This window comes from Convolutriloba macropyga, chromosome 9, assembly GCF_964194025.1.
Source record: "Convolutriloba macropyga chromosome 9, txConMacr16.3, whole genome shotgun sequence".
Taxonomy (NCBI): Eukaryota; Metazoa; Xenacoelomorpha; order Acoela; family Convolutidae; genus Convolutriloba; species Convolutriloba macropyga.
Window position 1 is genome coordinate 46104779 of NC_134476.1, and position 14270 is coordinate 46119048.

The following is a 14270-nucleotide window of genomic DNA, read 5'->3' on the forward strand; positions in this document are numbered from 1 at the left end:
AAAATGTTAGTTCCAGGATCTAATCGTCGAAACTTAATGCACAATTAGCCCATATTTAAGTATAAAAAGATTACCCAGCAGTTTTTATATCTGCATCAACGGTCATACGGAAAAAGCGGCCAAAAAGGCATATTTAATGCCAACTTTTAAGAAAAAAAATATTTGCTGCATTTTCAAAAATTTAGCTGAAAATTTTGCCACAACAGTTGGTTCAGACGGTTTCACATCTCTGTTCTATCATAAAAGTAGCCAATGATTGGTCAAACCCCCTCTCAACCACCTTTTTGATTTGATTGTGCATTAAAGGAGAAAGAGATGAAAAAAACAAACGTTTAAAAAACTCGCTCGTTCGAAAGTTGTTGGTGAATCCATTTAAAAAATCAAGTAACCTCTTAGCACTATACAAATGAAACAAAACTCAATAGACGGCCAATATGGAGAGTAGGAGACAATCCTGGCTTTATGGAGAGTAAGAGACAATGAAAACAACATACAAAATCAACCAGCATTAATTAAGACCAACTTTCAATGTCTATTCAATTTTAATTTTTCTAAAAAAAGGTTTTTGAAAAAAAAATCAAAATAGCATCCGATAAAAAAGTAAATTTAACTAAATGATCTGCATTTCATCAGAAAATAGGTGGTGTTCTGTCTTTTTTGAGAATAATTAACAAGTAGACAGAAAACAAAGAAGCAAAAAAAAAGAAAGTATGTTTACATTTTAAAAAATAAGCCAATTCATTGTCATGAAAGCCAATAGCCCAAATCAATGCATACAATGATTAACATAGGAGTTTTTAGATCTGCACCACCGGTCAAAAGGGAACGAGCGGGCCAAATAGGCATCTTTCATACCAACTTTTATGAAAAAAAAAGAAAATTTGATGCCTTTTCAAAAATATAGCTTAAAATTTTGCCACAACAGTTGGTTCAAATGGTTTCTCAGCCCTCTTCTATCATAGACGTAAAACTAATTGGACTATTTTGAACCATTTTATCATATTTTAACAATAATCGATAAAAATTTAAGCAAAAATTACGAAAAATGTGAACAAAACATTGGAAGTTTAAAAAGTATTTCTAATTTGAAACTCTATGCATGACAAGTTTTCTAATGATACCACTCACAATCCTGGACAATGAATATATCAATCGGAGATAAATGACTGAAGAAAAAAATCGTTTCGAGTATATATTTCTTCCCCGCACTAAAGGGGGTCGGAACAAAGTTGTATAAATGATATGAACAGAAATTTTGATCAGGAAGCTTCAACCTGATTTAGAATTTTGGTGCCATACCAATCGGAGACCACTGCAAAGAGGATGCCTCAAAAAGTATAAGGAGAATGGAAAATCTCTGAATCTAATAATTAAATGAAATTACTAAACAACGTAGGTTTTGCACCGATGTATAAGTTAGTTCTTTTAGATCTCGTTTTTTACAACAGAATATTAGATGGACAAACAGTGCCAAATGCAACTGATTTTAAGAAGATTTTTATCCTTTCTTGTAGGCAAAATTTCTCCTTTCTGGTAGCCAAGTGCAACAATGTACTTTAAATTTTTGTAAAGTTTTCCTTGGTAGTAACTACAACTTAATCTAAATAGCTTTAGAAGAGAGTTTGAAGTGGTTTTGAAGGCTTAAGCATTTAAAAAGAGGAAGCATATTGCTTTGTTTCACGTTGGGATTCTGTAGCGGAAATAAAATTAAACTGAATTTCCTTACATAGAAAAAAAGCCAACATATGGAAAGCCATTTTTTCAATACGTTTTCATTCTAACCAGAAAAATTTAGTCCAGTTTGTCGAATTTTTGCAAGTAAATAATTTCTGGCTCCATGTTTTTTTTAGCTCTTATGCAATTTTTGTTGCGAGAATCAATTGAGATGGTATGGTTTTCACTTCTTTCACAAATTTATGTATCATTTTTGTACAATATTTGGCCAACTATAGGTAAATCATTATCTTTTTTGTCTTAATGATGGCATGTAGCATATGTAATGGCTAGTAGGATTTAAAAAAATATCATTTGGCCTCGAAATACCCATCTGCTTTTGAATCTCGATTAAAATTAATATCAAAATCTGTTCCTGTGAATTTTTGTACATTTACAATGGAGCTGCAGTCCGTGGTAGAACAACTTTACTTGAACATTTTTCTAAATTGTTTTAAATTGTGTGAAATAAAATCAGATCTATTCTGGTTCCAATCTTAAAATGCAGCCAACGACTCTGTTTTGATATTTTTTAAATTGAATTGCTTTCTCTTCAGGGCATAGATTAACCGAATCATAGCAAACTAGTGATTCATATCGTTCTCCTTTTATTTACAAGCCGGCATTAGTTTTAACTCAATTTAAGACTGATTGTAATTTTGCTTATAATATATTTTAAGCATTGGGTGGTGGTGTGGGTGGTGCAGGTTCTGATCACCATCTGTCAGAAGTAGTGCGACTGAACAACCCTCCCCCTCCCCCAACTGAGAAGACAGCGGCAGCGGTGACACTCTATAGGCCAAAAGGTAAGCCATCACATGAAAGAAAAGCTCATCATTGCAATTTGGTTCTACCAGTTTCCAATTGATTATTCGACACTTTGTATCCAATATGTTATCAAATCTTCTTTCCGTGGGGGTTTATTTCCTATCTCAAATGAAGTGGGTTTTTTTTCCGCAACCGTTGCCAATTAGTTGAAAATTAGGGAACCGCAGAGTTTCCAATGAGACTTTTAGGAGTTTCTAAGAATGGTGACATTTTCCCTGAAGTACGGAATCTCACCAAAGTTCTCACTAGAACTCATTAATCCTGATTATTCAATCGAATTATGCTTTTGATGCATGGGCATGTGATTTACATTTGATGTTATCAACATTCGTGGGAAGTTACGAGGATATCCGGCAATTGATGCAGACTCGGTAAAATTTAACAGCAACCCACATGAACGACAAAATTATTTCGAAAACCACTAGAAGAGTTCCAGACCAATATTCGCACTTAAATCAACTGGAGATGTGCCATATTTCGCGTTTTTCAAGGTATACCACGCCTACTTAACGCTGATAAATGTATTTTTATACGTAATTATAATTCTCCGCCACCAAAAATCATTCATTCTGCTCTGGTTTGTGTTGTTTTCTTGTTGTCTCTTCATACAAATGTCCACTACAATATCCTCGTGTCAATGTTATTCAATTTTGAATTTCACGGCCCAGGATTTGTTCCGACAGACGGGCTCTGTGCTCGGCCACGATTCCCCCCATCAGAATGGCCGTGTCGTTTCACCCTTTGCTTCTCTTTAAAATATTGGCCTTGTCCTCCGGGAATAGCATCGGAAACTAAAACATTGAACTGATTTTTATTCACTTCCCATGTCAAGGTCACAGAACAAATCGGTTCCTGTTCCATCAGTTCACGATGGTCAGGTAAAGTCTGAGCAGAGTCCAATTTAGTGAGAAATGTTATATTCCTATAACTTACGAAATTTTATAAAACATACAGAGGTAGCTCCTAACGCACAAGAATTTTATCAGAAGGTGCGACCTTGTGACTATTAAGAGTTCTTTCAAGTCACATCAGAATAATTTTTGAAGTGGTAGAAGAAGAAACCAGATCAATATAGCTTCGAATATTTATAAAGTGTCTATAAAGATATTTTTTCGAAATTTACTCCTTCCGGTTATTGCAAAGCGTGATTACTTTTTTCTGAGGACAATCTAATAGGTGAAGGAGACAGTGCAATAATTTTTTCATAGCCACGTGTTGTCCAATTTACTATACACTACCAATCATGTCCATTGTAATTAGATTTTGTCCGTTTCTACCCCCTAAGGTGTTCAAGTGCTTAAATATTTAGCCTTACGGCCCCATTCTTAATCTGAATTAGACATTTTGGTAAAAAATTTTGAGATCAAGAATGTCCGGTCAATGTGCTTCTGCAGGGTCCCACAAAACTTTTTGATCGGTAACAACTTCATTTTAGAACTGTTAGTGGTTGGCTCGATCGTATGGGAAGCACAAGAAAATTTTGAATTTAAATAGAACTCACTTTAGCCTGATCGGAGGTTTCTGTTCCCTAGTCGGAAAAAAAGTTTCTCTTGCAAGATCTTGCAAGATTCTGGCAGAATCTTGCAAGACGATGCATCGTCTTGCAAGAATTTCTTCCAAAATCTTGCAAGATCTTACGAGATAAACTTTTTTCTTACAAGAATCTTACAAGATAAACTTTTTTTTACAAGAATCTTACAAGATACACTTTTTCTTTCAAGAATCTTACGAAATACACTTTTTCTTTCAAGAATCTTACAAGATACACTTTTTCTTTCAAGAATCTTACAAGATACACTTTTTCTTTCAAAAATCCTACGAGATAGCCTTTTTTTATTTCAAAATTGGTTTTCCGCCTCCAGCACCTATTCTTATGACCTATAATTGCAAAAAAAAATTAAACAATGCAAGATATGAATGTACACATATTTTGGCATCGACAAAAGTAAGTCGAAAAGTAAAAACATCAGAAAAATATTAATCTAAGGCATCAGAAAAGGGTCTTTCGATCTACGTTTTTTAAAAACTTTTCCTGGTTTTTTCATTTCTGTTTTCTTGCTTTTCTGTTTTCTTGGCTTTCTGTTTTCTTGGCTTTCTGTTTTCTTGGTTTACTGTTTTCATCATTGCTTCTTTGGCGAAGAAGTTGGTTGAGGATGGTCTCCGCCAAGATGATTTCCGTCTTCAAGATAATTTTTCTAAAACATATACAATATTTAGAAACAGGAACACAGAAAAACGCAAAAACATGGGCACGATGTGCCCAAAGCAGGAACACAGAAAAACGCAAAAAAATGAGCACGATGTGCCCAAAACAAGAACACCAAAAAATGCAAAAACCGAGCATGATAAAAGAGTGTGATAAACTCGTAGTCTAATGCTGAAGTGTTTTTCCAGTGTCTATCGGGCATTCAAATTTATTTCACTGGATTTTTATTTAACTGCTATTATCGCAACAGGTGTTGATTAAATTGGGATAATTCACTTGCCTTAGATGCCAACTCTGTCACTGTATTTTTATTTGGCTTTTGTTTTGGCTCAAACATTTGTAATTTAGTTTTTTTAAACGTGGTTTGTCTATTTGCAAGAATCTTGCAAGATAAACTTTTTTTTGCAAGATCTTGCAAGACAAACTTTTGTTTGCAAGAATCTTGCAAGATCTTGCAAGATAAACTTTTCGCCTCGACTAGGGTTGTGGACATTGAACATTATTTGAAAAAGCGGTGATTTCATCAGAAGTCTGTAGGAGCATATATTTTTCAATTCACTATGAAAAAATTGTTACATAGAGGAATCAACTGTAAGAGCTCAGAAAACGAAGCATATTTTTATAAGAACCTGCTAATCAAATGATCTTGCAGCAGTTCGGCGAGGTGTCTTGTAATCTTTTTGTTCTTTTTTCATAGACATTGGGGTTCACTATCGCAATTCTATTTGAAAACAAAAGACTTCTGTTCCTTTGAACAACAAAACTCAGACACAAATTCAGACAAATCAAAAAACTGCTGAAAGATGAAATCATTTTTCTCAGCTAAGGGAATTTTCTTACTGATTCGCAATTTAGATGTTTTATTTTTTTCATATCAAATTGAAATACACTACTAAAACATGATTTTCTTTTACAGTTTTGATATGTGATTTATTTTAATGACCTACCCAAGCTAAAAAACTTAAATTTTGTATAGTGGATGCTGGGAAATTTTTTACTATTGTCACTGAATTTCCACATGATATATTTTTCATTATTTATTTTTCTTTTATTTACTTCACATGAAAGTTAAAAACAGCCTAATTGTATAACTTGTTCACAATTTTAATAGCGGTTTAGTTTCTATGCATCACACATGTTTACAGTTCTCAAAACTCAAAGTAATTGACAAATATTTAATCAATGAGTTGGGAACCTCTTTGAAAAAATATTTTACATATAATTGAAAAAAAAATCAACGCAAGCTATAGTCTTGTAAGAACGTGCAGGATGCATGAACGTAAGAAATTGCCGTGCGTTACATGCTAACGATCCATTCTCCACCTCAGTTTCTGGTAAATAAAGAAAAAATATACAAACTCGGAAGCTCAAATTAATTTTTTTAATCTTGCAGCAAAGATAAACATGATTTTATTCACTTTAATTTGTCGTGTAGGGACTGCCATTTTCTTAAAAAGCGAGTGTAATAACTGTCATCAGAATCATAATTCGACGAAAATTTATTTTTGCCCAATTTTTAGGCAAATATTTTGAATTATTTGAAGAAAATTTTTTCTAGTTTAAAATTGCCTTATTTGTTTGTCAGAACGCTATGAATTTGCTCACTTGATAGTTTAATTGAGCGTTTGAAAGCTATACTCACCCTGCATTACACTTGTGGAGCAAACGACATTGAAAACAATAACTTGAGCTTACTTCATTGCAGTCCAAAGTTGTCGTATTTTTATTCTTGTTATTTGATTTTAGGTTAGATAATGGTTCACAACACTAAGCAGAAAAATTTTCTAACAGTTTAGGCAGTCAAATTATCTGCCATCTGTTGTATTCAAAAGAAAAAGACAGCTATGTCACTTCTTGTTGTTAGTCTAAGTTCCAAACAAAGCGTAATAGCCGCTAAAAATCGAGGGTCGCGCTTGAATACAACACGAAGTGTATTTATTTTCAGATGCGTAATTGGACGCCCATAACGAATTTATTTTCGACCATTTTTACTATCCAACTGCTACATGAGTTGACCAATAAAACTTTTCATAACCCAGTCCTCAGACTTCCAGCGGTGCGAGTTTTTGAGTGCTCTAAATTATTTGAACAAATGAGTCAAAATTAACATTTATATTATAATTTAATCCGAATGAAATGATGGTGCTTTTGGCTGAGTTCTCTCTCTCTCTCTCGCTCTCCCTCTCTCTCTCTATTTCGATTATTGACGTATAAACTTTTTCCGTGCTGCTCTTGACTTCCTCTAAATGTCGCCCAGAAAAAGAATAATTCATTAATTAGAAAATCCGACCGCTACTGCTCTTCTTCAAATCTCAAAAACTACTATGAAAAAAGAAGAGGCAAAAATGCAACGAGTTTGTTTATTTGATAGCTGAATTGAGCATTTGAAAGCTAAACTTACCCTGGGCCACAATTGTGAAGCAAAAGACAATGAATACAAGTACTCGAATTACATTCATTTCATTCCCAAATCTTTCTTTATTTTATAGCTTGTTATTTGATTTTGCATTAGATAATGGATCATAAAACTCAGCAGAAAAGGTTTAAAACACTTTATGCAGTCAATTTATTTGCTATCTGTCGAATTCAAGGGAGGGAATACAGCTATGCAACTTCGTGCTGTGAATCTAAGTTGCCAATCAATACAAGATAGTCACCAAAATTCACGGGTGGCTCTGGAACGCAAGACAACGTATTTTTTGTTAGATCCACTCAGACGCGTAGTTGGACGCCCAAAACCCTCCATGATCTTTTTCTTCTTCTGTCCCTCTCTCTATATTATATATATATATATATATATATATATATATATATATATGCAAATTTATATATATATATATATATATATATATATATATTTCTCTCTCTCTTTCTCTCTCGGGTTCTCTTTCTCTCTCTCTCTCTTAACTTTTAACGAACAGGGAACCTACCTAAATTCTCTGTCGGTTTAGGAGATTTGATCATTGACCTAAACACTTTTTTTCTTGCCCTTCTTGACTTCCTCTAAAACATGTCCAATAAAAATAGAATTAACCGATTTGAAAATCAGACCCTCATTGCTCTTCTTCAAATCTCAAAAACTACTATAAAAAAGAGTCAGAAAAGCAGCGACGTTGCTTTTTTCACAGCTGAATTGAGCATTTGAAAGCTAAACTTACCCTGGGCCACAATTGTGAAGCGAAAGACATTGAATACAAAAACTCGAATTACATTCATTTCATTCCCAAATCTTTCTTTATTTTATAGCTTGTTATTTGATTTTGCATTAGATAATGGATCACAAAACTCAGCAGAAAAGGTTTAAAACACTTTATGCAGTCAATTTATTTGCTATCTGTCGAATTCAAGGGAGGGAATACAGCTATGCAACTTCGTGCTGTGAATCTAAGTTGCCAATCAATACATGATAGTCGCCACAAAATTCACGGGTGGCTCTGGAACGCAAGACAACGTATTTTTTATTAGATCCAGTCAGAGGCGTAGTTGGACGCCCACAACCGTCCATATTCTTTTTTCTGTCTCTCTCTCTTTCGCTCTCTCTTTCCATATTTTCCCCACAGAGCTGTTCCAATAATTGCTTTCTTCCATATTTCTGTGAGATATGACAAAGTGAACAATTGTAATTAAATAAAAAATTTTGTATGTAGCAACAACCTAAATCATATGCTATTTTAAGCACATCATAAGCAGCAAAACATCGTTTAAACATTGTCCAGACATTGACGTCATCATATGTCACTGAAATTTTTATATTCAAGAAAAGTTGCTGCGATGGGATATATTTCTTAGCATATCAAATTTTAAAAAAATGCTGCTTTTTCCCTATTCCTAAGCACATGGAATGTAGCTATGATGGGATATGAGGGCAAGATGTCGCAAATCGAGGGATGGGAACCGGGGTGAAAATAATCAGATATTCTCTGCTTTTTTCGAAAATTATCTGCAGCAGGTTAATTAACTTGTTTGTGGTGGATTAAACTAGGATGTGTTAGAAATAGTGGGGAGTGGTCAGGACATTTTCACATATAACGAAGTGTAGAATTCGGAAAATCTGATTTTCGACTTCTAGAGCGGTAATCGTACCATTGAGATGAGTCAAAGTACATAGTTCCCTTTTCATTTTCCCAACTATAGTTCCGCAAGGTTTTAGAGAGGAATGTATAGATATAATATGCCAAGTTTCATTGTGATACTATAATTTTTGGAGAAGGGAGCTGAGAAACTATTTCATAGGTATAGTCTGAAATGAGCTGGAACATGAAGATGACCGACTAATTTATTGGTAGCGTCGTAAGTCTGATACTGCTTTTGTTTTAGTTCGAATAGCTTGAATAGAAGTCAGCAATGTATAAAGAAGGCGTTGAGGTCATTCAATTGTTCTTTTGGAGTCATTAGAAACTTTACGTAAGAACTGCTTAACTAATGTGGTCCATAATTGCGAAGTGAACAGATTCTTTTGTTTTGATCATTCTTGTACGTTGTTGCTTGATAAGTTACTTAGGAGTAGAACCATGGCATTACCAAAACACAACCATAACACAGCTGTAGCTCAGGAGTTGACCTGTAGAGAAGTTGTGATAACAAAAACATTGTTGAGGGAGTTGAATTGACTTGATAAAATCAGAACACCAGTTTGAGCGATTGGAATCCAAAACACCGGTTTGAGCGATTCGAAACCAGAACACCAGTTTGAGCGATTGGAATCCAGAACACCGGTTTGAGCGATTTGAAACCAGAACACCGGTTTGCGCGCTTGAAAATCAGAACGCTTGAGAACACCGGAGAACCGCATCTAGATCAATTGGCTTAAAGAAGAGCTTGTAGAGTTAGAGAATAGCAGCTCTTTAGTTGTGAATTTGGCCTGAGTTGTGAACCATCTTTTGTAATAAAACTCTGGTTGATTATTGAATTGATTTTGAGATCTTTTACATTTCTTGTATATCCATTTGATGTTATTTGATTACTCGAATCAATCCATTATTCCAACTAGAGTTTCTTACAGCCGACAAGAGCAGCGTGGGGACAAAATAACCGTCCGATAGAGGTCCGAGAGCCAACAAAACACCCCTTTCAATTTGTTAGAGTTTTGGGCGCTAGTCGGTCCCCAGCTAGTCAGCCTAAGCAAAGTACAAAATTCTACAGTGGCGCTCCTGGGTGGGCTTTCTCGAGACTTCTTGACGGTTGGAGTGGATTGGCGGCTGTGGTGGTTGTAGTTGGACGTTGGACTTTGCAAGTGCGAACAACAAGAGAGTGAAGAAGAATTGACTTGTGCGACAGCGAGTGAAGAAGAAAGAGAAATCCGTGGACAGAATCAAGTCGAGTCTTGACGGAGAGAGAGAAAGAGTGCAAGTGTGCAGAGCAGTTTTCAATTGAGTTGGAGTTCGACTGTTGGTATTGTTAACATTGTTAACATTTAGCTTTTCTTGAGACTAGAAGATTGAGAGTGTGAGTTTTGACTTGGTCAAGAGCGTAAGTTGCGTGAGACTGAGTTTGTACAGAGAATTGAGTAGAGTATCGGCTTTCTTAGAAGAAGGTTGTTATAGGGCCTTGGCCGAGATCAAGAGATTTGTGAGGCAAGGTAAAGAGAGAGAAGTGAGAAATAGAGGTAGTCTAAAGAGAGAAAAGCGAAGTGAGAGCAAGTTATTCAAGACTGTCATTGTTAGTAATTGGCTTCCTTGAGAAGAAGAGGGCCAGTTCAGAGTATCGAGAGCTTAAAACAGGAAGTTGGCAAGCTGGTATTTGACAAGTGACAGTTGCGTGTGAAAGGTTTGGTGAGTATAGAGTAGAGTATAGAGAGGCTACATTTGAGGGAGAGGGATTTTCCACGCGGTTTTTGCTTTTTTTTAATACTGGAGGAACACGAGTTTGAAAAATTAAAACTGAGGCAGAGAGCAAAAAGAAGTTTGCAAAGTAGGCCAGTGTTGGTTTAACAGCAGCAACATTTCAGTTAAGATTGGCAAAGCAGATTAAGTCAGGTTAGAGGAACAGTAGTTACTGATAGGAGAGGAGGAACTGGGCTTAGAGTGAGAGGCTAAAGGATCTTCTCAGAGAGAAAGAGAGAGAGAGAGAGAGGACTGTTAGACAGAGTAGAAAGACTTAGAGCTGCGGAACACTACGAATAAGTAGAGGAAAAAAGAAATTTGTAATTGTTTAGTAAACATGGATTGGAGTGTGTTCCCGTTTGTAGAGAATTTTCCGTCGGAAAGGTTTCCGAAGTGGGAAGACTGGAAGTTGTACTACCTTGACGTTGTTGACGTTTTACAAATGAGTGAGGATCTAGCTTTGTCGTCAATGCTTGGTCTATTGAGAGGATGGGCGTTGCAAGCGGTTTTGGATTTGCCATTCAGATTCTGGTTGTCGGAAACTGGTGAAGTGTTAATGTCGTTAGAACAATACTTTGACATCATTGACGAGAGACTATCTTTAATAAAGGGGAAAAACTGTGATCATACGGATATTAGTAGAAGTAGCGGAAGAAGTGTAACGGAAGAGAAAGCGGAGAGTGGGAATGGTCAAGCAAAAGGCAGGATAAAAGACTCTTTAAGCGAGACCTCAGAGGAAGATTCTGAGCTTAGTGAAGTTGGTTCGGATTTAGTGGGAGCAGGATGCAATAGCCAAGATGAAGCAATGAGGGAGAACCTCCAGAACGTGATAGATTTGCTACAATTGAGTGAGGAGCAAGCAGAACAATTAGGTCTGAGTATGTTGGGAGAAGTAAACGGGGAAGAGCAAAAAGGTATTAAGTATCGGTACGATGAAAGAACCGGACAGGAAATAATTGTTATCCCTAGTGAATGGCTCGAGACAAATATTGCTTCTACGGAGTTCGAAGAGGAGACATTTGCAAGTTTTGATGCAGAAGTGTGTCGAGGAAAAGAAAATGCTTGTAATAGAGCTGAAATATGCAAAAACTTTGATGCAGGAAAAGAATCGGAGGATAAAGAGTTAGAAACACGAGTTGAAAAGCAAGAAGAGGGGAAAAAGCAGCGACGTAAGAGGCAGATGCATGTTGATATAGAGAGCAAAGAAAAGAGAAGAGTACAGGAAGAGAATAGGGGAAAATTCTTGTCTAAGTTGGAGAAAGTAGTTACGCCTGAAGGTTTTGTCTATTACGTTGACAACTCTTCAGTGAACAATGGAGGTGATGACTGCTTTCCCAATAGCGACTCTGACAATGGGGGCAGTGAGGATGAGGAAGTTGAGTTTCGCTCTGAACAAAATGAGTTGGTTGTATGTACTCAAGAGAAGAACAGCGACTGCTTAGATCTCTTGTCACCTGAGTTTTTGTCTCTAGGAGGCGGTGAAGTCGATATGAGAGAGATAGAATCCAATCAAAGAATTTTTGCAGAATGTCTAGCTGAGGACAATCTTAGAGCTAATTTGATTGAAAAAGTTGGGGGTGTTATTGAAGAAGTCCCATGTATAGCTGAAAGACGGGGTTGTGTATCTAGTAGTGTTGAAGAGGAGTCTTTTCGAAACGAAAATAAAGTTAGAGGGAAAAGTAATGGTTTCGTTTGTTCCGCGAGCGTTTGTTCTGGACCCTGGCGATGTACAGACTTACAAACAACTAAGATTGGAGAAATTTGTAGAAACGTTGAGTGGAGTGGCAACCCGGTTGACTTAAAAGGGAACTGGCTAAAGCTTTGGGCAGTTAATAATCCACAAGGGGATGCAGCGGTTAAGGAGTTTGAGGCTGAGTTTGAGTTAGAAACTAGTACACGGGCAGTTGTGGTTTTTGAAAAGGATAGGAGCGTCGTCCAGAGTTCCAAAAATTTGAACAGACGAGATAGGATTCATGTATTGTCGAGGGGTTATGAAGCATGTCTGTACTGGGATACAGGAGGAGTTTTTGAATCGAGCGGAACAAGCACGTCAGCTGCTGGCTTGGAAGAGGTGTTTGACAATTGCACTGCAAATAAAGAAGAAGAGCAACTCGAGGTGATTTCGAGAGCTTCCGAAGGAGTTGTGTCTTGGGGGACAGCTGAGGTGTTTACGGTACCAAAGCCAACAAAAGAGAAAGCTCATTGGATTTGCAATCTTGACTACTGCAAATCGGCAGGGGAACTTACAAAGAGGACCGATAATGAAATACAGAAACGACCTCAACTGCTATCGATGTCGAGAATGAGAACTTTTCAAAGAGTGTTTAAACATACGGCACCAGTGATCAGGAAGGAGTGGGAGTTTGGGCAAGCTCCGTTGGTTGTTTCAAGCGAGGAGAGCATTACAGCTTTAAACGAGTTTGAAACAGTTGATTTGGAGAAAAAGGTTCAGTTACTAGGCAGAGCTCGTGATACCATTGTGAAGTGGGATGCTACATCAGATTTCCCTCAGTTGGATGCAGTTTTTGAGTCGCTCGTTATGTTGACAGACAATTTTCATAGCTCTAACGAAGTAGTAGAGACTTTTAGTCAATTTCATCTTGGAGGAGGAGGAAGCAGTGATGTCACGGATAGGCAAAGGCGTGTCGAATCTTGCGATAAATTGTCAGTTTTCAGGAGATTGGTTGGAAACGTTTTGAGTTGGTTAGAGTTCTTGCTTGTTCTAATGTTTGGTATCATAAAAAGTTTTTGGAAGTTTGAGAGATCCAATGACTCACAGATCTTAGCAGAAAAAAGAGTAACCGGTATCATCAGGACCAGATCTTAGGATGTTCATTGGTGGAAACAAACAAGTTGAGACAAAAAACAGGTTTTAAAAAGCTCAATCAAGTGTTTAAGAATTACGTTTCAAGTTCTGAAGAAGGTCCATTAGTTAAAGAGAGTTCGATGGACACATCAAACTTTCCTTCCAGTAGTGAAAGTATGCAGGGATGTGAATATGTGCTAAAACAGTCAAGCAGTTTGGAATGTAGCAATCAGAGGCTTCGGTTAAGATTGAGGATTGAAGCGGGTCACGGAGTGGTTTTAGCAATCAAGGAAACCCCTCTGCTAAAGATGTCCTCAGGAAAAGAAACATGTTTGAGGTTCAGTAAATGGCGAAGTGTGAGTTTTGGTGGAAGGTATACAAAAAGGTGCTTGAGGACGTTTGTGAAGTTGAATGAAAGAAGTAGAAATCAGGTTGAACTAGGCAAAGGCAAGGAAATCTCCAGTGCTGACGAATCGATCGACGCTACATATGTAGAGGAGGCTCAACCATACTTGACAACCAATGCGTTGTGTGTGATCACAAACGAAGAGTTGGACTTTCGGTCTACTCTTGACAGTGAAGCTGGAAACTCCTTGGGACAACTAGAAACTATTAATGGCGTGACCTCAGATAGAGTAGAGGACAGATATGTGGACCCCCAATTGAATACAGGAGTCGAGGGATCAGAGGAAATTCAGAGAATTAATGAGGGAGAGATAAGGCAGAACAATGTGTGGATGTTTGAAAGAGACTCCGATGAACGGTGGTTTCAAATGGGAGCGGCAATTAGCTATGTTAGTCAGGGCCAAGGCCGTCGAAAAGAGTGTTATGCTTTTTCTTTGGGGTATTCAAACGACTTTGGAAGCAGAAGCGAGGAAGTCCAGGCAATGCCTAT

The 14270-nt window shown here is 36.9% G+C and overlaps 1 protein-coding gene across 5 annotated transcripts in view; it reads left to right on the top strand.

Moving 5' to 3' along the window:
* The first annotated feature begins 2397 nt into the window (after positions 1 to 2397).
* LOC142345804 (axonemal dynein light chain domain-containing protein 1-like) overlaps positions 2398 to 14270 on the top strand; it is a 211410-nt gene continuing 199537 nt past the window's right edge. For all 5 annotated transcript variants that reach the window (XR_012759355.1, XM_075398173.1, XM_075398175.1 and 2 more), the window contains exon 1: positions 2398 to 2519. The gene's annotated coding sequence lies outside the window, so the exon portion shown is untranslated. The remainder of the gene's footprint in view (positions 2520 to 14270) is intronic.